This window comes from Protobothrops mucrosquamatus, unplaced genomic scaffold (genome assembly GCF_001527695.2).
Source record: "Protobothrops mucrosquamatus isolate PMUCROS unplaced genomic scaffold, P.Mucros_1.0 scaffold270, whole genome shotgun sequence".
NCBI classification, from domain to species: domain Eukaryota; kingdom Metazoa; phylum Chordata; class Lepidosauria; order Squamata; family Viperidae; genus Protobothrops; species Protobothrops mucrosquamatus.
Genome location: NW_015386615.1, coordinates 1,460,502 through 1,482,217, shown reverse-complemented (window position 1 = coordinate 1,482,217; position 21,716 = coordinate 1,460,502).

The following is a 21,716-nucleotide window of genomic DNA, read 5'->3' as shown; positions in this document are numbered from 1 at the left end:
TTGTTAATCAAACCACTGCAGTTGTTAAGTGAATCAAGTGGCCGTTAAGCAAATCAATCCCCTCATTGACTTTTTTGTTGTTGGCTGGAAAGATCGCATGACCCCAGAAGGCCACAACTATTGTAAATACATGCCAATTGCCAAGTGCCCAGATTATGATCACACAACCATAGGGGTGCCGCAAGGACTAAATCACTTTTTTCAGAGTCGTTTTAATGTCGAACGGTTGTTAAACAATACTATCTGTATTGTGCACAGTTTATTATATACAGTGAGGCTTTGGGGTTTGCAGACATGCTGGACACACAACTGAAAAGACCTCTTTCTTGTTTTTGTCTGGAAGCGGAATTCTGTGAAGCATTCCTGACAAAAGTCTTAAAAGCCAAGAATATTTCTTTGGAAGCCATTTTGATGAATGGTTTGGGATAAGGTAACAGTAGTAGAAAAGTACTTATTTAGCTGTGATCAGCACCATGAAGTAGTCCTCTAAGATGAAATAGAGTTCCCAAACTGCTCACCTTAGAAACTTTTCGCCTGGCAATTTTGCTATCCTCAACACATCTAGAAACCAAAAAAAACCCCAAGTGATCTCAATGAAGAAACGAGGGCTCTGAGGGTCAGTGATATCAGGCCTGCATTTTTCTTGTTGTTTCAGAATGTAGTATGTTATATTGATTTATGCTATATACTGTACATAGAAAGCACATGAAATAATCACAATATGGTATGTTAGTTATTTTTCCCACCCATTATTAATATTACTACTGCCATTAATGCCTGAACTATTATTCCTTCATCCATCCATCAACCTTCTTTGCGTGTTCTTTTGACCTACTTTTTAAATAAGGAAGATATTTAAGCAAGTAGAAGTAGCAAGAATGTTGCATAAAATGTCTTAACGCTGGATTTTTTTTCATTTTCAGAAAATTAAATTTGAGCAAAATCAAACATATTGGAACACGTACTTCTAAAAATGTAGATTTTACACTACAGTAGGATCCACTGGAAAGGGAAATTATCCCAATGAAGACATTAAAAGCACAAACACAAACAATTCCCACGAGGAGGAAAAAATGGACAGCTGAAAAAAGTTAGTATGACTGCACAAGAAGTCAATACGGTTGCACAGGAAGTTTTGTGAAGATCAAAAAAGAAAAAAAGACGCATCCAGGAAAGGTAAAAAGAGGCCAGGTCAGAAAAGAGTACAAACTCTAGAGCAGGGCTTTTCAACCAGTGGTACGGGTACCACCTGTGGTACATTGGCACCTGGCAGGTGGTATGCACCATCCTAAAAAGTGGTAGGGGAACCGGTGGCAGCACCGCACAAGCCTGAGCGAGAGACGGCTGGAGCTGCAGGGCTGTCAGGGCTCAGCGGAAGCGCCAGGATCAGCGCCAGGCTCCAGCTGGAGCTCGGCGCTGATCCTGGTGCTTCTGCTGAGCCCTGAAGAAGCACCAATCAGCTGGAAAGCAGCACTGATCCTGAAGCTTCTGCTGAGCCCTGAAGAAGCTCCGATCAGCTGGAATGTTGCAGCATCTCCAGGGTGTTGTGATTTACATTCAGATGCTTGGCAACTGATTCATATTTATGACGGTCACAGTGTCCCAGGGTCATGTGAAGTGACCCAAACCTGCTGCAACCACCCAGCAGACGGGGGGAAATAAAAACAAAACACACCCCACCCCCGCTGCCAATCGTCAACAGAAATGTTCACAACAATGAAAACCTTGGACAGGAGGAAGAACGCCACCGGGCGCTGTCTTGCTCGGCTGTGGCTTGGGGGGCACTTTTTTCAGTGCCATTATAACTTCGAACAGTCACTAAGCGAACTGTTGTAAGTTGAGGACTACCTGTACTTTATCACTTTTTTCCTTTTGGGGGGGGTCATCAGGTTTTCGACACCTTGCTAGGCGACTGGTGGTACTCAGATGTTGCCATATCCTAAAAGTGGTACAATGGGTGAAAAGGTTGAAAAGCCCTGCTCTAGATATGTTTTCAGGAAAACGACTGAATGAGCTAAGCAAAGGATGTTAACAGTAACAAAAAGGCTCCTTTTTGCTGCTTGCAGGGAAGGTTGCCTCAGTATTTCGCACTGAAAGCAGACCCTTGTTGCTCTGCCCCAATGTCTGACCACCAGTGCTCCAAGGATCCAATTTCCTGCCCTTGCTATTTTAAAGTACAATCAACTTTAATAACGCTCTCCTTATCCATGATTTAATTGTGGATGAGCAAGCCAACATTGTATGTCTTATGTATGTGTTACATTAATAGAGAGCTGGTTGACAAAGAGCTGTTTAGGATGACCAGGTCCTTTTTGGGAAAGGCATAAATATGGGAACATCTATGGGGTTGTTGTGAAGGCTCTTCTAGGTATCTCTCTCTGTGTCTAGAAACTAAGATGCCGAAGTTGAAAATATTAAGAAAATGTTGGGCTACAAATATTTTTGAACATGTTTTGGAACTTTCCATATAGGAGCTCTTTTACTTTGATATGAACAAACTACCTCTTCATTTTCTGTCTATAATATAACAAAAATCAGTTTTCTTCTACTATCCTATCCTTCATTAGTAGACATTGCTTCTGCAATCAATGAACCTAGCGCTGGATTAAAATGATAAAGGCCACAGTGTGCCTTCCCGTTCACAGGTGTAAATATAATGCTCACACTTTTGATTTTGATTTTCAGCAGGCGTTCAACAAGCAGAAAAGACAAGGCAGACAAAATCTCAGCCTAAACTAAATGATTTGGCTCCTGTTGATTCATTAAGGCTATTAATGCATCATTAGAACAAGTCACACCCTCCATGCCATTTATTAAGCATTTCACGAAAAGTGAAATTTTGAGACAACAAAATATAGGAATTAATTCATGAGTTTGGATTTCTGTTCCATATGAATTAAATACTTTCCTTGTAACAATAGCTCTTTTGGGTACTTGGTTTAACTACAAAATATATCATTATACGATACAAGCTATTATAACTGCTTGTTCAGTGCCATCTTTTTTACATCCTACAATGCATCTGTCACATTTTGAAGTATAGAAAGTTAGAATTCTATCTTGGTTCATGAATAGTATTGCTGTAATGTAGTGTAATTATTATTACATTTCATTTTTTTTCATTTCCCTGAGATTGCCACAAACATTTCTCCATCTGCTCAGCAGCCAAGATAGCAGATGGTTTTAGCGCAGGTTCACGAATTGTACACATAATTATTTCATACCCCCTTCCTTTCCCCCCCAAATGTTTATTACAAATTTCTGGGTTTTTTAAAGGAATCTTTTACAGCCATACTAGGAAAAAACAAAATTATCTTTGATTTTTTTCAAGAAACAGAAATATATCTAGAGGGGCTTAGGCCAATTTGGTCTATATAACAAGTAGATGAATAGAATGATAAAGACTTAATGTACTTTGAAATACAATAAGCCTCTTTTCCTTCTTCAAGATAAATAAAATCTCTTCTATTCAAACATTGGTAGCATAAGTTATCTATTTAAAAGGTGTGTAACGGACATGAAGTTTTGTACTGTGAATGCAGAACAGTTAAAACTGGAATCTGAGAAGGATTTTCATTTCTAATTTTGCTTTGAGTTGTGCACACAAATGAATATGCATTCAGAATACTAACTTGCCTTGTAGGTCTTTTAAGAATGCACAAACTAGTATAAATGAGTAACACTGTCTTTTTTTGCATTTGTCTTTTACCATTGTGGGATTTAGTAGCATATCATATCTCCCTCTGTCTGTCACTACCATAACATTATCACCTCCCATTTTCCTGCTCCCCCCATCAGCAATCTCCACCTACCTCCACCTACCTCACCTACTCCTACCCTTTCTCCGAGGGTCCATAACACACTGTTTAATCAGCTTAATGATCAGATGTCAAGGGCACTTTTTTCCAGGAATCCACATCCTTCAGTTTAATCAGCAGCCTATACTCTGTGCCACACCCATATCTGTACCTCATCAAAAACCAGATCATACCACTCCCCCTAGACATGCCATGCACACCCAAGTAACCAGAGAGGAACAAAATAACAGTCTTCATAGAGTTAATTAAGCTGGGGTGCACTTTTCTCCCTCATCTCTCACCCAAGGGGGAATGGGTGACCACACAGTAATCAACACTCATCCCTCAACTTCAAAAAAAGGTCCAAACCAACCACAGTATCTCAAGTTCAGAGCCTTCTGAACAAGGCCAATCAGGAATAGTTCACTGTCATTGTCTTTCCCATAACCACAAAGAACATAACACAGTTCCATTCGCATCTCCACACTGCCAATCCTCATCAGCTGAGCAATAGTACCTAGATAGTGGTTTACACACTGCCAAACAGCTGATTGCTGTTACTGTTCTGTTGCTGGTGCCATTGCTCCTTTGGTTATCCTAACAGCTTTATCTATCCAACCAACAGAGGCTACTCCAGTAGATCCATGTTTCATCAATTCTCACAGTCACCAAGTGATGAAATATCAGCCCGACTCAGTGATAACTCAGTTTTGATGTCTCCTGTACCATCACTTTCACAAACTTTTATTAACATACTGAAAAATAATAATTTATGTGAACACACATATCACCTCAATGCCATTGTTTTTTTAAAAAAAGTGCCTGACTCTAACTATCCTCTCTTCTGTATCTTTTGTCACCCTGTTTTCCCAAAAATAACACATGGTTTTATTTATTTATTGCCTCCAAAAAAGGCACGTCTTATTTTTTTGGGGGGGGGGGTGTCTTTTCCACTCACCTCTGGCATTGACAGCCCCGCCCAGCCAGCCTATTCTTCTGTGGCTGAAGGAGCAGCTTCAGTCTGCAGCTAAGAATGGAGCTCGGGCCTGCATTTCTCAGTTAGAGGCTTTTCCGGAAGGCCTATGCAGCCGAGAAGCGAGCTAATCCATAGCTCAGTTCTCGGCTGCAGTGGCCTTCTAGAAAAGCCTCTGATTGTGAAATGCAGGCCTGAGCTCCATTCTCAGCTGCCGAATGAAGCTGCTCCTTCAGTCGCAGAAGTGGGCCGGCGAGGTAAGAGTCGATCCATGGGAGGCCTGGCTGCAATATAAGCTCTAACCCCCCACCCCACCCTAGCTTGATTTTTAGGTGTGTACCTCACCCCAAAACTAGGGCTTATTTTTGGTGTAGGGCTTATATTAGGCCCACCCCAAAAAAATCAAGCTATGGCTTATTTTCAGTGCAGGTCTTACTTTCGGGAAAACAGAGTAAGTCAGGATGTCATTCACTCATTGCACTAAATCCAAAACACATGATTTAATGCCCCAGAGCACAAAACACCTATATAGGTTGCTACTAAATTCTATTTTTTAAAATATTAGAAACAGAATATTCTGTTCTACTTTGATTTCAATCACCACTCTTTCTTTGGGCTTAATTTTCAATTAGCCGTCCCTCATATTTACAGTGGAAATATGCCTTAGTCATAATTAAATATTGTTCTCTAGAAGTCCACTTACGCTTTAGATATTCAAAACATCTTTGAATGCAAATAGCCTGATCTTGCATCCGAGGTGCCTGGAATAATTTCTTAGGGCATCTAATGCCATGACAGCTTATTTTGAGTAAGGATATGAGAAACAGTGAATTTTCAATATTTTCAAAAAACAATTCCCATGATACTTTTGGGTAGTGTAACATTAATATTGCCATAGCTGTAATAAAAAATACCTTTGTGCAAACAAAAGGGCATCATCTTGTGAGCAGGTCAAACAAAGAAAGCACTCAAGTATATTTGCATAAGAACTGACTTGTGTGAAAGCAGCAAAGAGATTCTAAATTTCAAAGAATATGGATGTTATTTGCACAAAAGTATGCACAAACTTCCAAATATAGAAAATGTCTGGGAAAGAGATTCCTTGACTAAAACAGCAGTGTCTAAACTTATAATAAAATGTTATTGTTTAGTTAATCTTCTGAACCAAAATGACAACATCAGGCTAGAAACTGGAAGACCATAATTTCTAGTCCTGTCTTAGGCACAAAGCCAGCTGGGTGATCTTGGGCTAATCGCTTTCTCTCAGCTCAAGGAAGGAAGCAATGGCAAACCACTTCTGAAAAATCTTGCCAAGAAAACTGTAGCACTTATCTAGGCAGTCTCCAAGAAAAAATTAAGAAAAAGAATAAAATAGCATTCCTTATATTATATACTTACTTTTTTTCTGTAAGATCTAGGCCACTGTTGTCTATTCCCTCTATTTTTACATTCTTCTGTCCACAGATATTTCCGTAACTATCATATCCTGAAACCAATCTTGCAGCTGCTCCAGTGGCTATTGAAAAGCCACAAATAAAACCCTGGAAGAAATAAATTGAGAAAGCTTTCAGTGTCATACGAAAAATGCCCTTTTTTAAAACAATGTATTCCTGTTAGGTCGCCATTCCCTTTTCTATTTCAGTTTCATTCTCTTTTCTTTGAAATACAGTAATTTTTTAAAGGTAAAAGCATAATTTGCCCAAGAGAATATAGGGAAATCATGTTTGTACATCATGATACGTATGAGATGCACACTGTAAAATTAGCATCCAAGAGAAATTCATGCACTAGAACCATAGATACAATGGATTTATAACTCCAGGTTATCACTTCTTTATTTATGGCCTTGAAATTTGAATGTGTTTTCTGTATCAAGATACTATGCGGAAGCTCAGATGGCAACACTGACTAGAAGTGCATTTGATTAATCACAATTATAAGTCTCATGAAAAACCTTTATTGTTGATAAAGATCTGACCATTATTATCTATACTCTGAGAAATTCTATGCTGGAATAGAATTTATTCAAGATTTTCAAATTTAAACCCACAGCAGAATACATCTGAAAGAAATAGGGCTGCTAGCTCATACAGATTGGGGTTGCCAATTTATTCCTACTTTATTTAGTTATTCATTTTGCAAGACTGCCTGCTAGCTATGTGATTCTGGGTGGTGAACATATTACGCTGAAACAACCGCAAAATCACCAACAAAAACTAAAACACAGCAGTGTTTTGTTGATGATTTTGCTGTTGTTTCAATATGCAGTGTTTATATCATAAAAGTGGCCCGGCACCTATCTGATCTCAGAGGATATGCTGTTCCACAAAGTAGTTATAGTAACAAAGGGATGCCATTCTCTGCATAAGATGACACTTCACAGAAGCAATCTGAAGCTGTCTCCTCCGCTGTCCTCATGGGATGGACAGAAATAATTAGAGACACCTGGTCTACAGAAAATAAATCTTAACTCAGATACAGATATGATACATTAATCTCTCCAATGTGCTGAAAAGTGTCAATTTAGTATTTTAACTTGGCTGCTTAATACAGCACATATATAAAAATAAATGAATCTTCTGACAAGTTGTGAAATCATCATCCAGTTCCTGGGGGAAGAAAAGAATGCTTTTTTAGATATGTCTTTTGTTACATACCATGCCAATGCAAAAGAGAATGAACAGCAAAAGCCATGGGATATCTGTGCAGCTGCGATCCTCCAGAGGCTTCCACTCTCGTTTGGAACTCTGTAAGTTTGGAAGTGAGAGAAGGAAAGAAAAAGAAATAGGAAGAAAATACAATGGTTATGAAAATCTGGAACAAAACATGAATAAAATACTTTGGCCACTGGGAATGCAAGTGATTACTATAGACTACTGAAGACTTCCCACTCTCTTGGGTCTAGCTTTGTTAGGTTTCATTAATTAAAAGTACTTAGATATTATTTTTTTAGAGCTACAATACAATAATGAATGCAAATGGTTCAAGTATCAAAAAGATAACCATCCCATTTGCACCACCCTAAGTGAATCCCCGAAAATTCATTAAAATCTGTCAACCAATCAATAGTTGAATTAGAATTAATATTCATTTCAATTACTACAGACTTCTTTATCTTTCTGACTGAAGTTATAATCATGTAGAAGATGAAGTCTCAAGTACTTTTAAGAGACTTTCATTTCCATAATCATTTGTGTTTCATTATTCATGTATATACATATACATAAAGACATTATGTATATCTTTAAGATATTAAAGAACCACATAAACTGAACACAGCTTCCTAATCATCAAATGTCATAAAAGTATTGAATATATTTTCAAGACTTTTCTACAATAAACAAAATTTACTTATTTAACCTTTCCAAGTTTTGTATAAAAATCAAAGGAAAGAAAGAAAAAGTTTCTTCTTCAATCACAGAGGTCATCAATGTCTATTTATGCCACAGGGGTTTTTTTATTACTGTTTTCCAAGTGGAAATTGGATGATCATTATTTAAAATCTATTCTAACCTGAATCAAATGAATCACTTGCAAATCATGTAATGATATACAAATCATGTGATTCATCTATTAAAATTGGCCTTGGTGAAATCCAGGAACAACCCATTAACAAAGTCTGCATTGGAGCACAGGGGGGACACTCATTATGATCAATCCTAATAAGAATTTTAGCTTACTATATTGTATGAATATAGCTATTTTGGTTTGTAAACTAAGTGTATTGAGGAGGGGGCATAGCTTTTATTCATTTGGAAATAGATGGGCTTACTTATAAATAAATTAGATTTTTATGTCAGCTATTGTCTTACATACGTTACAGACAGTAGTATGTGCTGAAATCATGACATACAATCAAGAGGAACAGGCAGTTATGATGTTTTGAAGAGTACAAGTAGCCCTCAACTTACAACCATTCATTTAGTGATTGTCTGAAGTTACAACAGCACTGAAAAAAGTGACTTATGACCATTTTTTCACACTTATAAACGTTGCAGCATCCCCAGGGTCATGTGATCAAAATTTGGGCACTTGTCAACTGGCATGTATTTATAAGAGTTGCATTGTCTGGGAGTCATGTGACCATTGGCTGTAAACTTCCCAGCTGGCTTTTGACAAGAAGATCAATGGGGGAAAGCCAGATTCACTTAACAACTGCATGGCTCACATAACAACTGCAGTGATTCGCTTAATAATTTGGGGGGGGGGGGAATTATTAAAATGGGGCCCAACTCACTTAACAACTGTCTTGCTTAGTAATAGAAATGTTGGGTTCCATTATGGTCATAAGCTGAGCACTACCTGTATGATGTAAATCAAAGATTCTAGCTACCAATGTGTATTATTAGCTTAAATTTCATATCCATCATGATCCATGTATGGATAATAAAAGAACATCTACTTTGTCACAGAATTCTTGATCTGAGCATAATGGGAATCTAACAAAGGGAAATGGTTCCAATTCCAACTGTTCCCACCATTCCAAGGTTCTGTTTATTTAGGCAAAATGACCCTATTCATGCATGAGGACAGTTATTAGCAAGTTCAAAAGAACCAAAAGTTGTAGAACAAGAATGAGCTACAAACTAACTCACAATATGAGGCTGAATACTGGCATGGGAAGAATTAGGAAAAGAAATAGTTCCCATTAAAATTCCTGTTGTAGAAGCAGATCCTCTAAGACTGTAACATGTTAGCATTACTTGTCTTTTATTACTTCTCGGTCATTGTAGACTCTATTTTTCTGCTCAGTACCAAAATCTTGATATTGTTAAGGCAAACAAGGCGGACAAAAAAACAGAGTTTGGATATCTTCAACACCTGGCTACTGCCTGAACAAGTCTCTGCAGTTTTCTAGGCAAGGTTTTTCCCCGAGAAGTGATTTGCCCTTGCCTTCTTCCTAGAATGAATGTGTGTGACACGGGCCCAAGGTCATCCAATTGACTTTGTGTCTAAGAAGGGACTAGAACTCAAAAGTCACCCAGGTTTTAGCCTGGTACCTTAAATACTGCACCAAGCTGGCTCTCTTGATATAAATATTAGGCTTTTCTTTTCTGCACTGAATTCCACTACAAATGCTATCACGATAGGGATTTTTTAAAAAAAAAGTTGAAAAGATGGACAAGAATCCAAGAGGCTAAGGATAAGTCCAGTCACTGTAGCAGCTTTATTATGATTAGTCAACAATGACATGTTCAAACAAAGAAAGAAAAGGTGAGATGAAAACAATCCATGCTATCTTCACCTAGAATTTCAATGTTGTATCACATTATGTCATATTCATAGCCATCTTTATTCATTATTAAACCTATAGATCAGGGGTAGTCAACCTTGGCTCTTTTATGACTCGTGGACTTCAACTCCCAGAATTCCTGAGCCAGCACAGCTGGCTCAGGAATTCTGGGAGTTGAAGTCCACGAGTCATAAAAGAGCCAAGGTTGACTACCCCTGCTATAGATAATATTGTTCTTCCGATCTATTTAATCACTTTTTTTCTTTAGGGCACTAAAGAGCTGAAATGAAATCATGTATGCGATAAGCATGTAAAATACTTCTATTCCTACAATTATGCAAACCAAAGTACCTTTCATATTTCATTTATGAGCATCACATCGTTTTAATCCAAATGTTATTATTACTTGTTCTGCAGTCTGGCAGTAGCTCATTTTGCCCCATTACTACTGAAGCGCCATAAAAACGGCAGCTGACAACCCTGGCCAGCAGCCCAAATGGATTTCCGCCTTCCTACTCTCTCTGCATAAAAACATGAATAAGCATGATAGTTTCCCCAACTAGTTGCCATAGTGTAACAACTGGTATTTCCTGTTACAAGCACTATGGCTAAAATATGCAAACTGATGTAGTCCTATCCACTAAAAATGTCAGATACAGAAAAACATTTCTTATTAAATTTGATAAGAATATACTCAGTAACTAATGCACATGTTTATACTGGCAGCTTCTTCAATGTTTTATGTTAGATTAATCTTTCATCCCAAGGATCACATTCATCTGTACATAAATTTGTGGGGATAAAGTGTCAGTTGTCGCCAGGACAATCATTCTTTCTCACACTCATGGCTCCCTTGTTATTATCTCCTTTTTTTCTTCTTCTTCACACTCCCTCCTGTCTCCCACTCCCTACTTCTATTGAAGAAGCAGAGTGAATTTCGGGATACAGGAATAGATTAGCTTAGCCTTTATTTCCAAAACATGTAAGAGAATCTAATCAAGTTAACAATATAAATAGTGACAAAAACCTGTTTAGCACAACAGTATATTCACATAAAATGAAATACAAAGGCCAAATAGCAAGACCAGGCAAATTCTCAAGCTAACCTATTTTATTTTATTTTATTACTATTTATTTTATTTATTTATTTAGAACACTGGTATCTACCAACTGGCACCTGAAATGAAAAGTATTAAAAATTTCAGAACCCGAGGATATCTTTTGAGCCAAAAATAAAGGGAGTTCAGGAGTTTTTTTTACATAAGCATCTGCTGTTTTGCCCAAATCCATATCTTCAGAAATGCAATTTAGAATTGCAATCCTAATCTTGTCAAATAGTTGAGAGAAAGCAAGTTAAAAGAAAGCCAAAAACCCTTGCTGTGAGCCATTAGATTTTCCTTTTATCCACCTTAAACGTATGACAATTGAATGATGTATCTACTACACATTTCACTTTTCATTGCTACAAGAATGCTCATATTAGCAGTATCCACAGGGTATTGGTGATAAAAATCAAGATGGTGGCCACAACACCAGGACCAAAGCTCTGCCCTTTTGTACATGCAAGCAGTGTTGATGAATGTACAAAAGCAGTGAGGCTTTGATCATTCTACCACAACCTCTGTCTTGAATTTTTTGACTTCGCTGGAAACCCTGCTGACTCAGATCACATGTGACAAAATTACAGATGTGACAAAAACCACGTCTGTCTTCGTAGGGTTTTTTTTAGAATTTTCTTTGTACTCGCCCATTTATTTCTGTCCAAAACTTGTTATTTGCAAGGATTTTCAAACCAGACAGTTCTTAAATGTCTAAAAGCTTTCTTTATTCCAGACATATTTTTACTTCTCTTTTCCCCAGTTATAAAAGTTCAATATGAATTGTTGCAGTTTCTACCACTGGATTTACAACTTTACTTTTTAGTAATTTTCAATAAATTAGGATGAATTCCTATGTACAAAATAAAAAGTTTTATTTCTCTTTTCAGCTCAAAGCCTACTGTTATGACAGCTCTGCATATTGCAGTACATAGTACCAAGAATGACACCATACTTTCACTTTTATTTTTAATTATTTTCCTTTGATTAAAAACCATGCCATGCTATTCTATGGGAAATATTATTGGCAAAACAAATTCATATAACATTTTATTACACTGCCCAAGCAAAATATGATCCCATCAAAGAATTAGTATCATATTTATCCAAAAGGAAGTTGAGCTTTTTACCCAATAATTATACTTAAAATAAGAGATTGCTTTATATTCAGGAAATAAAAGCAAAGTGGCTAGAATGCAAGCAAGTGGCTAGAACAGAAATACAAAAAGAAGACAAGCACTATGCTATAGTTTTTTTCCATTTAAATATTCTACACAAATGTGTGGCACCCAAGATTGGAGAGATTAAATGGAGACTTATTTCAGTCTGAACGAAATCAAATTTCATTCTGAATGAAAAGTTGTAGAAAACCTAAGTGTAATCAGTCCATATATTTGTTATCCCTGGGACATACTATACAGTGTAAATGGGCAGTCTGTAGTGCTATGTAGGAGAAAACATGGCTTCCGTTTGAAGAAGTAAAACAAAGGAAAAACATCCCTCTTCCCTAATTACTTTCCCAGGGAGTTAAAAACAATAAAAGTGTCAGATCAGCCATAAAAGACAGAAAGCCAAGGAATGATGATAAACGTAGAAGGTATTAGGAGCAGGCATATGCTCTGGGAGCCAAGGAAAGTTTAAGATAAACCTCTTAAAGTGACTCTCTAGAATTTAGAAAGTAACTACGTATGTTCATAGAATGCTGTCTTTGTTCTCTCAGTAAACATTGTCTTTGTAGTACTGCCCCCATTATATCATAGAATCCACTCCCTAGTTGTCCTCACTGACTCATAAGGGACTGTTATAGCCAATTATATCCAATCAATTATTCTGCTATATCAAATCAGATGATCACTTGTCTTAGAAAGAAGAATTACTTGCATTAGAAAAGCATTAAATAAGACAGTATTTCCAGTGTTCCTATTATTTAAAGAAATTCTCACCTTTCTATATTAATTTGAAAATGCTGGCCAGAAAATAAATAGAATTTGAGGTATGACCTTGCACTTAAGAATATATCACTAACTACTGAAATAAGACTGGGAAAGTATTGATACTGTCTTGATTTCTTTTATACTCTGACATATCATGATAAATATGTGCTCACATATACCACCCATTTTTCAACTTCTCAGTTGAATCAATCACATTATTTTGTTCTCACTACATTAAGAGCACCAAGCTGAAGGCTTGACAAAGTAAGACTATATTAGTATGGAAAGAAGTAGCACCTATACTGTAAGCCTTCAAAGTATTAAAAAGCAAAATCAGATCATTTTAATTTGATACAATAAACTTATCTTTCTGTCCTGTGACTTTGAAGAACTGGAGACTGGATTTAGATGGAAGGATATAGTTCTACCAGTGCAAAAGGCTACACTCCAAATAACTAACTATTCAATCCATCCTCTAAGAATGCTATATATAAACTGCATAGAATTACAGAATCCAAATGCGAGTAGATTAATAGATACCACTTTGGTGGAAATGTAACAGGATTCTGTGCGCCTATGGCATATAGCCATGCTGGCCACCTGACCACAGAAAATGTCTTTGGACAATGCTATCTCCATCAGCCAAGAAACAGAGATGAGCACCACACCCTAGACTCGGACATGACTGGACAGGGAAACATTTATATTTAGAGTCACATAGATTAAATAGCCAAAAGGCTATTTAGTTCACTTAGTCTCCACTTCTACTTAGTGGAGGCATCCAAACTAAAGCACCTAAAAAAGAGGAATTTCTATGTCGATATCAACTACTGCCCACCATTGGGTAATTGATTCCAGACAGTTTTTTCTAATGTTGAATCAATCTGCTTTCTTGTAATTTCAATTTATTGTTATGCCTATTTTTTTTATAATAACCTTCCAGGTATTTGAAAAGTCCTATCATATAGGAAATATTCTAGCAGTATCATATAAATAGGAGACGTTCTGGCAGTACTGGAAACATCTATTTTTTTCATACTGAACATTTTTAATCCCTTCAATCTCTTTTCAGAGGATCTAGTTTCAAGTCTCTTGATCATCATCATTGTTCTTCTCTGAATCCTTAAAATACGTTGCTGGACACAATATTCAAGTTAGGGCCTGACAAAAATGGGATAAACTTAAAAAATTATAACCTGGCCTTTGAAAAATTGATTTCATTTGATGTAACCTATAACTGCATTTCCTCTCAATATAGCACATTACTAGCTCAAAGTCGCATCACTCACACAAGTACTATTCCAATATCTTTTTTTTGTAAATACTTTTTACCAATACTAATCTCCCTCACATTATACTTGCGCATTTGATTTTTGTTTTTTAAGTAAGTAACTTTGCACTTACATTTCTTACATTTCATTCTGTGACTTTCAATCCATTTCTTCAACCAGTGAAATTGATATTCTCTTACCAGATCTTTATCAATCTCAGTCCTACTTATTCTGGCCTCCAATTTTTCTAGTGAAATACATGTTTTTGGGTTGGGGACGACTGAATCAAAATTTGAACTGAGTAGTTCTGCTTTTTCTTTATTAATCTGTTAGCATTTTGTCCTCTTTATGCAAAAAGCATGTGGCTAAGCAAAGTGCTTTCATAACCATGAAGTTCAAAACTGAAAGCCTTAGAATAAATTCACTCTCAGCATAAGAAACGTTTTATACAGCTAAAATGTTGACTCTTTGAGTAAGCATTTGTGAATTCATACAAAAGAATTCTGTGATGACACTTAATTCTAGAACTCTTGTATTTGGAACTTAAAATTTAAAAGGAGACAAAAATAGTTATCTAAAATAATTGAAAACATCCAGGCTATTCCAATGCTTAAAAGTTTTCACAGTCAAGAAATTCTTCCTTAGTTTGGATCTCTCTCTGAAAAGCTTCAACCAGTTGATTCTACCCTCTCGAGCTTTGGAGAACCAATCCACAATCACTAATCTGTGACAAACCTTCAAGTATTTAAGGATACTTCTTTTGGCTAAACATACTCAGTGCTTTTAATTGTTTAATAAGATTTAGCCATCAGAAGTCTCTACGGAGGGTAAATATATAATTCCAAGAAAAGACACAGCTCTGTTAAGAAAATGTGGTTATGTGAAAGATTTGGGCCACTAGAAACTCCTAGTATTTACTGTATACTCCATAGATTACAAAGTACTGTATATAGTCAGTATGTTCGCACCATGATCATTAGTTGTGACAAATCCTTCATCTATCATGCAACAGGAGTTTTATCTAAGCTAAATAAACTTTACAGAAATTTATAGTCTATTGAGAAGCATGCTCCATGAGAGTTAATTTAGAAATTTGAAATTATAGTAACAGAGATTGATAAAGTAACACCATATCACCTTAATAGCTAATCTGAANCCTCTATTAGCTGCTGCCACTGGTATCCTTGGGATAAGCAAAGACTGGTGGTGGGATGATGTGGGGAAGGCAAGCTGGCTGGTTAAGCTTACTTGAAAGCCAAGGAGATGGATAGTAGCTCAGGGAGAAAGGGAAATTAAGGTGCTCCAAAGGTCAGCAGGCGGGCCATGCAGAGGAAGAAGAGGAGGAAAGAAGGGGTGAGACCTTACTTGCCCCACAAGATCCCTCTGAATCTTGATTTGATGTTCCAGTATCAGTTCTACCAAACAACAGACAACTCAGAATGATTTGCCAAAACTCTCAAATGTATTTATTTGGGTTTTAAACAAAATATCCCCCCCCCTGTCCATGGACACTATAAAGCACAGGTCAGCAACCCGCGGCTCCAGAGCCGCATGTGGCTCTTTGAGCCTTCTCCTGTGGCTCCCAGCCTCTTCTGCCATTTGCAGAGAGAGAAACAGAGACAGAGAGAGGCACTTGCCCTTCCCCCCCCCCCTCTCTCTCTCTCTCTCTCTCTCTCTGTGTGTGTGTGTGTGTGTGTGTGTGTGTGTAAAAAAGAGAGTGGCCTCACGCTGTTCTCCGATGAGCTGACAAGCTTATTGGGCGGGGCTCCTGCCTTGGCTGCATCTCTGCAGGAAGCAGGAAGGGTAGGAGAGAGCCAGCCCAATAAGAATGTGTGTCAGTTTGTGTGAAGCCAGCTTGCCAGGTGAGCAGAAAATGGGAGAGAGGGAGAGAGGGAGAGGAAAGAGGGAGAGGGAGAGAGAGAAAAAGAGAGGGGGGGTAGAGAAAGAGAGAGAGGGAGAGAGAGAGAGAGAGAACTCATGCACAGCACCCTCCATTTGTTTTTAATTAAATTCTTCAATCAAGCCCTCCCCTCCGGCGCATGCATGCGCGTGTTTTGCGGCTCCCAGTGTTTTCTTTTCTGTGGGAAATGGGTCCAAGTGGCTCTTTGAGTGTTTATGGTTGCCAGCCCCTGCTATAAAGTGTCCATGGAGCATTTCAACTAGTTGAAATTCAACTCCCCAAAGAACTATTTTTATACTTAAGTTCAATTGTATCTGATTCTCGTGACTAGCTGGCCATACTTTCTTAGCAAGATTCTTCAGAAGAGCCCTTGCCTCCTTCCCAGGGTTAAGAATGATTAGCTGGCTCAAGGTCACCTAGAAGGCTTTGTGCGGAACTAGAATTCATGGTCTCCCAGTTTCTAGCCTGATGTCTTCAGCATTACACCATGCAGCATTTATTATTTGTAACTGTCTGCTGCAAATTCCGCATAGGCGTCAGGAAGGGCATCTGGCCAGTAAATGCTCAGCTCCAATCAGTCGCCCACCCCACCCCGAAGTAAGGGATTGCAGGGTCATTAAAAGAAAAAAAAAAAACCTGTAGAGCACTTCGTGAATAAAAAAAAATATGCAGAACAGAGCAACCATTGGACCTAATAATGTCTGAAACATTATGAAACATTTCCTCTCCCGAAAAATTTACACATGTAAATGAATGAACCATCCAGTAATGCTCAGATTGGGGGGAGGGGAGGGAGAGGCAATATTCCAAGAATAAAACCAAAATGTTTTAGAAACAAACTGCTCCATTTTGCACTTCTCTGTGCAACTACTCAATCAAATTGGTTAGGGTAATACAATATCCTAAATAACAAAAATAAAGAGCTCATTATAACTCAGTGCTGTTAATAAACCCAAGAAATGTTATGCTCACTTTGGAATATTTGGAGGATAATGTACAGTATATGGTTGAAATAGAGGTTGAGATGAAATGTACTGCAGAATATTAATATTTAACGCTAAGGATGTTCTCTACAAAACAACTAAGTAGTCTTGTTCCTGACAGGAAGGTTTTTAATTTAAGGCAGACAGAACAAAGCTGCTTCAAAGAACTATTGTTGTTGTCATCATTGGTTAAGGTGAACATTTTTCTTTCTCTCCTAATTTTTTTCCCCCCACTTTTTGAAAAGCGCCAACCCCATTATCCCTTCTAGACTCCAACATGTCTAGTTTTTTCAGGTCTCAAATGTCTTCTTTCTCCGTTTGTCGCTGTTACTTCGTCACTGGACTATTTCCAGTATGTCAAATACTTTGTTAATTTTGGTAACAAAATCAGATTAATTCAATCCTTTATTTTAATAGTCATCTGGTCGTCACTGGTAACAAGAAGTTTTACTTAAACAACAGGTTTGGCAGTACAAGCTGAGTATCATGTCTACAATACAAACAGACGTAGCAGAAATAATACCAAAGCAGTTGAAGGAGGGGCAATCAACAACTATCCCTGCAGGGACAGCTCTAGATGACCAACTCAGGTCACAAAAAGGAAGAAAAGTTTGCTTCCTATGTCTAATTTTCTATTGTTACTGCAAGAAATGGCAACAACAATCTTTTCCTTGTTACACTAGAAAGAGCTCTGTGAATTCCAGAAGTCAGTATTTTTTACCATTTGGTTATATCAATATGTGAAAAATCTTTATTTTATTTGTTTCAAGGCAGCCCACATATCTTCTTCCTCCTATCTTCCCCACACACACAACAATCCTGTGAGATGGGTTGGGCTGAGCAAGAATGACTGGCCTAAAGTCACCCAGCTGGCTGTCATGACTAAGGACTTGAACACACAGTCTCCTGCTTTCTGACCTGATGCCTTAACCATTAGACCAAACTGTCTCTCCTTTTATTATCTCTTTATTAGGAATATATGCTAAAATTTGTAATTCGTGAAAATGTATCTTCAACATTTAAAAAGTTCTAGATCAGTACGCATAAAGTCAGTTTCACAAACCCATCCATGCTTATTTGTTATTCAGCACTTATTATTATTTTTGGGTTTTTTTTTCAAGTGAGTGGATGGAAGAGATAATGAATGTCTGTGTATATGTGTTTCACGGGATGTAACATCTCTCTTAAAACCTTGAACTGAATGTTCAGAAATCAGTCTCACTGAGTTCAAAGAGAATTATAAGGATAGTTTATGAATGCAGTAATGAGGGAGATATAAGTTTATATACAATTAAAGCATATTAGTTTATGTCAGTGATGGCGAACCTTTTAGAGACCGAGTGCCCAAACTGCAACCGAAAACCCACTTATGCATCGTTGGGTGCTGGGTGGGCGTGGCCCATTGGGTGGGCGTGGCTGCAGTGGTAACAGCAGACTGGGTGGGACTAAAAAGTTCAATCAATCAATTCCAACTTTGCAAGATCTTTTTTTTCCTGCGAGAAGTTGAAATTGACTGATTGATTGAACCTTTTTTTTTTTTTTTGCACACGGCGGCGGAGGCCTAAAGCGAAAAAGTTTTATAAAACCCAGCTGAAGGCCTAGGACTGGGGCGACGGCACGCGTGCCCACAGAAAGGGCTCTGAGTGCCGCCTCTGGCACCCGTGCCATAGGTTCGCCACCACTGGTTTATATGCTTTATTTATAGAGCATTTTAATGTTTCTGGATTATTTCAAGAACAATTTTAGCAGATAGCTAATATTTATAAAACAATGTTGTTTTCTACATGTTCTGTATCTGCAACACAAATAATTTTCTCTAAAAACTAAGGATTAAATCTCTACCATCCTAAGTAGGCCCACAGACTTACTGGATTAATTTACAAAAGAAACCCATCTTTCTAATTTAGAAAAAATGGATTACACTATAGACGTAACTTATAAGTAAAGGAAATATAAATTTGGGGTAGATTTCATATGGAGAAACTACACTGTCCCTCAAAATGTTTAATAATGGATAGGAACAACTACTTGGAGGTTGTAAATAGTACTACGAAAAAGACAACAATCTGAACCTATAATGCACACATATCAAACTCGCGACGTCACATATCGGGATTGTTTTGCCATTGCCGGCAATGGAGTGGGCGCGGCTTCCACGTGACGCATCCGGCCCGCGGGCAGACAGTTTGACACCCCTGCTATAATGACTAGCTTGGTATACTGTTTTAGGAAAAGTGCTCAAACTGGGTTAAGTATTTTTCATATTTTACAGTTATTATTATTATTTAGCTTTAAGATAGCTGTCCACTCCAGTGGACTATGATTTCTATTATTATCTTCTCTTATTTTTATGACCTGGCTATTAGAAGTTAAAACCAAAGCCATTCAAGTCTCTCCTTCCACATAAAGAGGGGAGGGGCACTTCAAAGAAATGGAGAATAAAGCAAACCCCTGTATTTTGCTCTGTTGCAGTGTGCTAAAATCCAGTCTCAAAGTTATTACAATTAGATTCATCCTTGTATTTTGATAACAAGGATTCAGAAAGGAAACCTTATTGGCTCTGATGGCTCCCCTGTTTTATGTGGCTTTAAATCTTACTTATATACATCTAAAGCAAAAAAAATCATATATTTAACAACTACATATTAATATGAAAATTTATACTTGAATTTGCAACACACATTCTTAATTTATGATATTCCTGCTGGGAATGTTGTAAGATACTTTAACACAGTATAGACTTTTATTTTCTTATGTTCAAGAAATATTTTCCAGTTCCATTTATAGTTGCAGCAACTTTAGACACCTCTTCTTAAAAACAAATTTTAGATTTTGACCACCTTCATATCTGCGAACGCCCCAATTGTGTTTGGTCTAGTGGTTAAGGCAGTGGGCTAAAAAGCAAGAAGTCCTGCCTTCACCATGAAAGCCAGTCTTGGGCCAGTCATTATTTCTCACCACAACCCACATCATAGGGTTATTGCTGTGGGAAAATATGAGGAGGGAGTTATGTTGAATAAATTCACATCCTTGAGTTATTTGTAAAAAAAAAAAATAGTAATAAAGGCAGGACATAAATAACTAAAAAAATTAAAAATAATGAATCAAGTAAGAGCTAAGCAATTCCTAGTGACTTACAATGTCAAGATCTTGGAAAATGATAAAATCATTCTGTGGCTGTACTGGTTCAGACCACACCAGAATACTGTATCCAGTTCTTGTCTCAATACAAAACTGGAGGAACTGGAAAAAAGGGCAGAGAAGAGCAACAAAGATGGTAAAGGTCTTGGAGGCTAAATCCTAGAAAAAACAGTTTGTAGGATTTAGGTATATTTAGCCTAAAGAAGTTAAGACTTAAGGGAGACATAATAGCAATCTTCTAATGCATGAACAGAGGTCACAGGACAGAGCGATGGATTAATTTTTCCAGAACACTGGAAGATAAGACAAGAATCAATGGGTGAAAGTTTTACAGTAAGAGATCTAAAGTTGAAACAAGGAAGAATTTCCTAACTATGAGAGTTACTAATCAATGAAATAGCCTAGTCATTGGTGTTCCAAAGAGTTGGCTTAGATTTAGAAGGTCTCCAGGGTCTCTTCTAATCCTATAATTCTATGATAACCATAGTGTAGGAGAAAAACAACTTGGCAAACTGTTTATCTGAAAAACCAGTCATTATAAATATAAATATACATAATATAAATCTAGGTCTCTCAGGAAAATAGTGTGAGAAAATTATATTAAATCCTATTAGCTTTTGGAACAGTACAACACTTTCAGTACAAATAGATTAAATTTCTATAATATTCAATATCCTTTGTAGATATTGAGCTGGCTCAGGATTTCTGGGAGTTGAAGTCCACGAGTCATAAAAGAGCCAAGGTTGCCTACCCTTGGTCTAGACCAATTATGGGTAGACTTTAGAAACACTATTTACTTATTAGATTTATATCCAACCTTTTCTCCAAAAAGCTTGAACAACATTCAAGGACATCTTTCATTTTACCCTACATGGGATCTGTGTTTTACTTTAAAATCTCAAGAATTATCCACTGATTCTGTAAATTTGCAGTTTAAAAATTCTGAAATACAGCATTCATTTTCTGAGCAAAATTCATTCACCACACAAAAAGCAACTACATGTTGCTTACCTCAAGCCTTTTCCATTTTTAATGTAATGGTAGATGCGGTCATTTTGCAACAATCATTGTTAAATAGTTAGGAATCAGAAATCCTTACTGATTTATAAAGTAGCCAGACATATGCTGTATTGTATATCTGATATACTTGCTAATAACAGCCTATAGAAGAAGCACTGCTGTACAATTATGTGCTGCTTTTCTTCACAAAGAATCTTCCCATCCCATTTCCTGGTTAAATTCAGAATTTTTATTGGAAGAGGGATTTCAGCATTTAAGGAGATTACAAAAGTTTAAGTTGAAAAATGGAATTTTTAACTTTTAATATATTACAGAATTTATAATAAATTGTTAAAGATTATGTGATTATAGGGGGAAAAAACCCAGC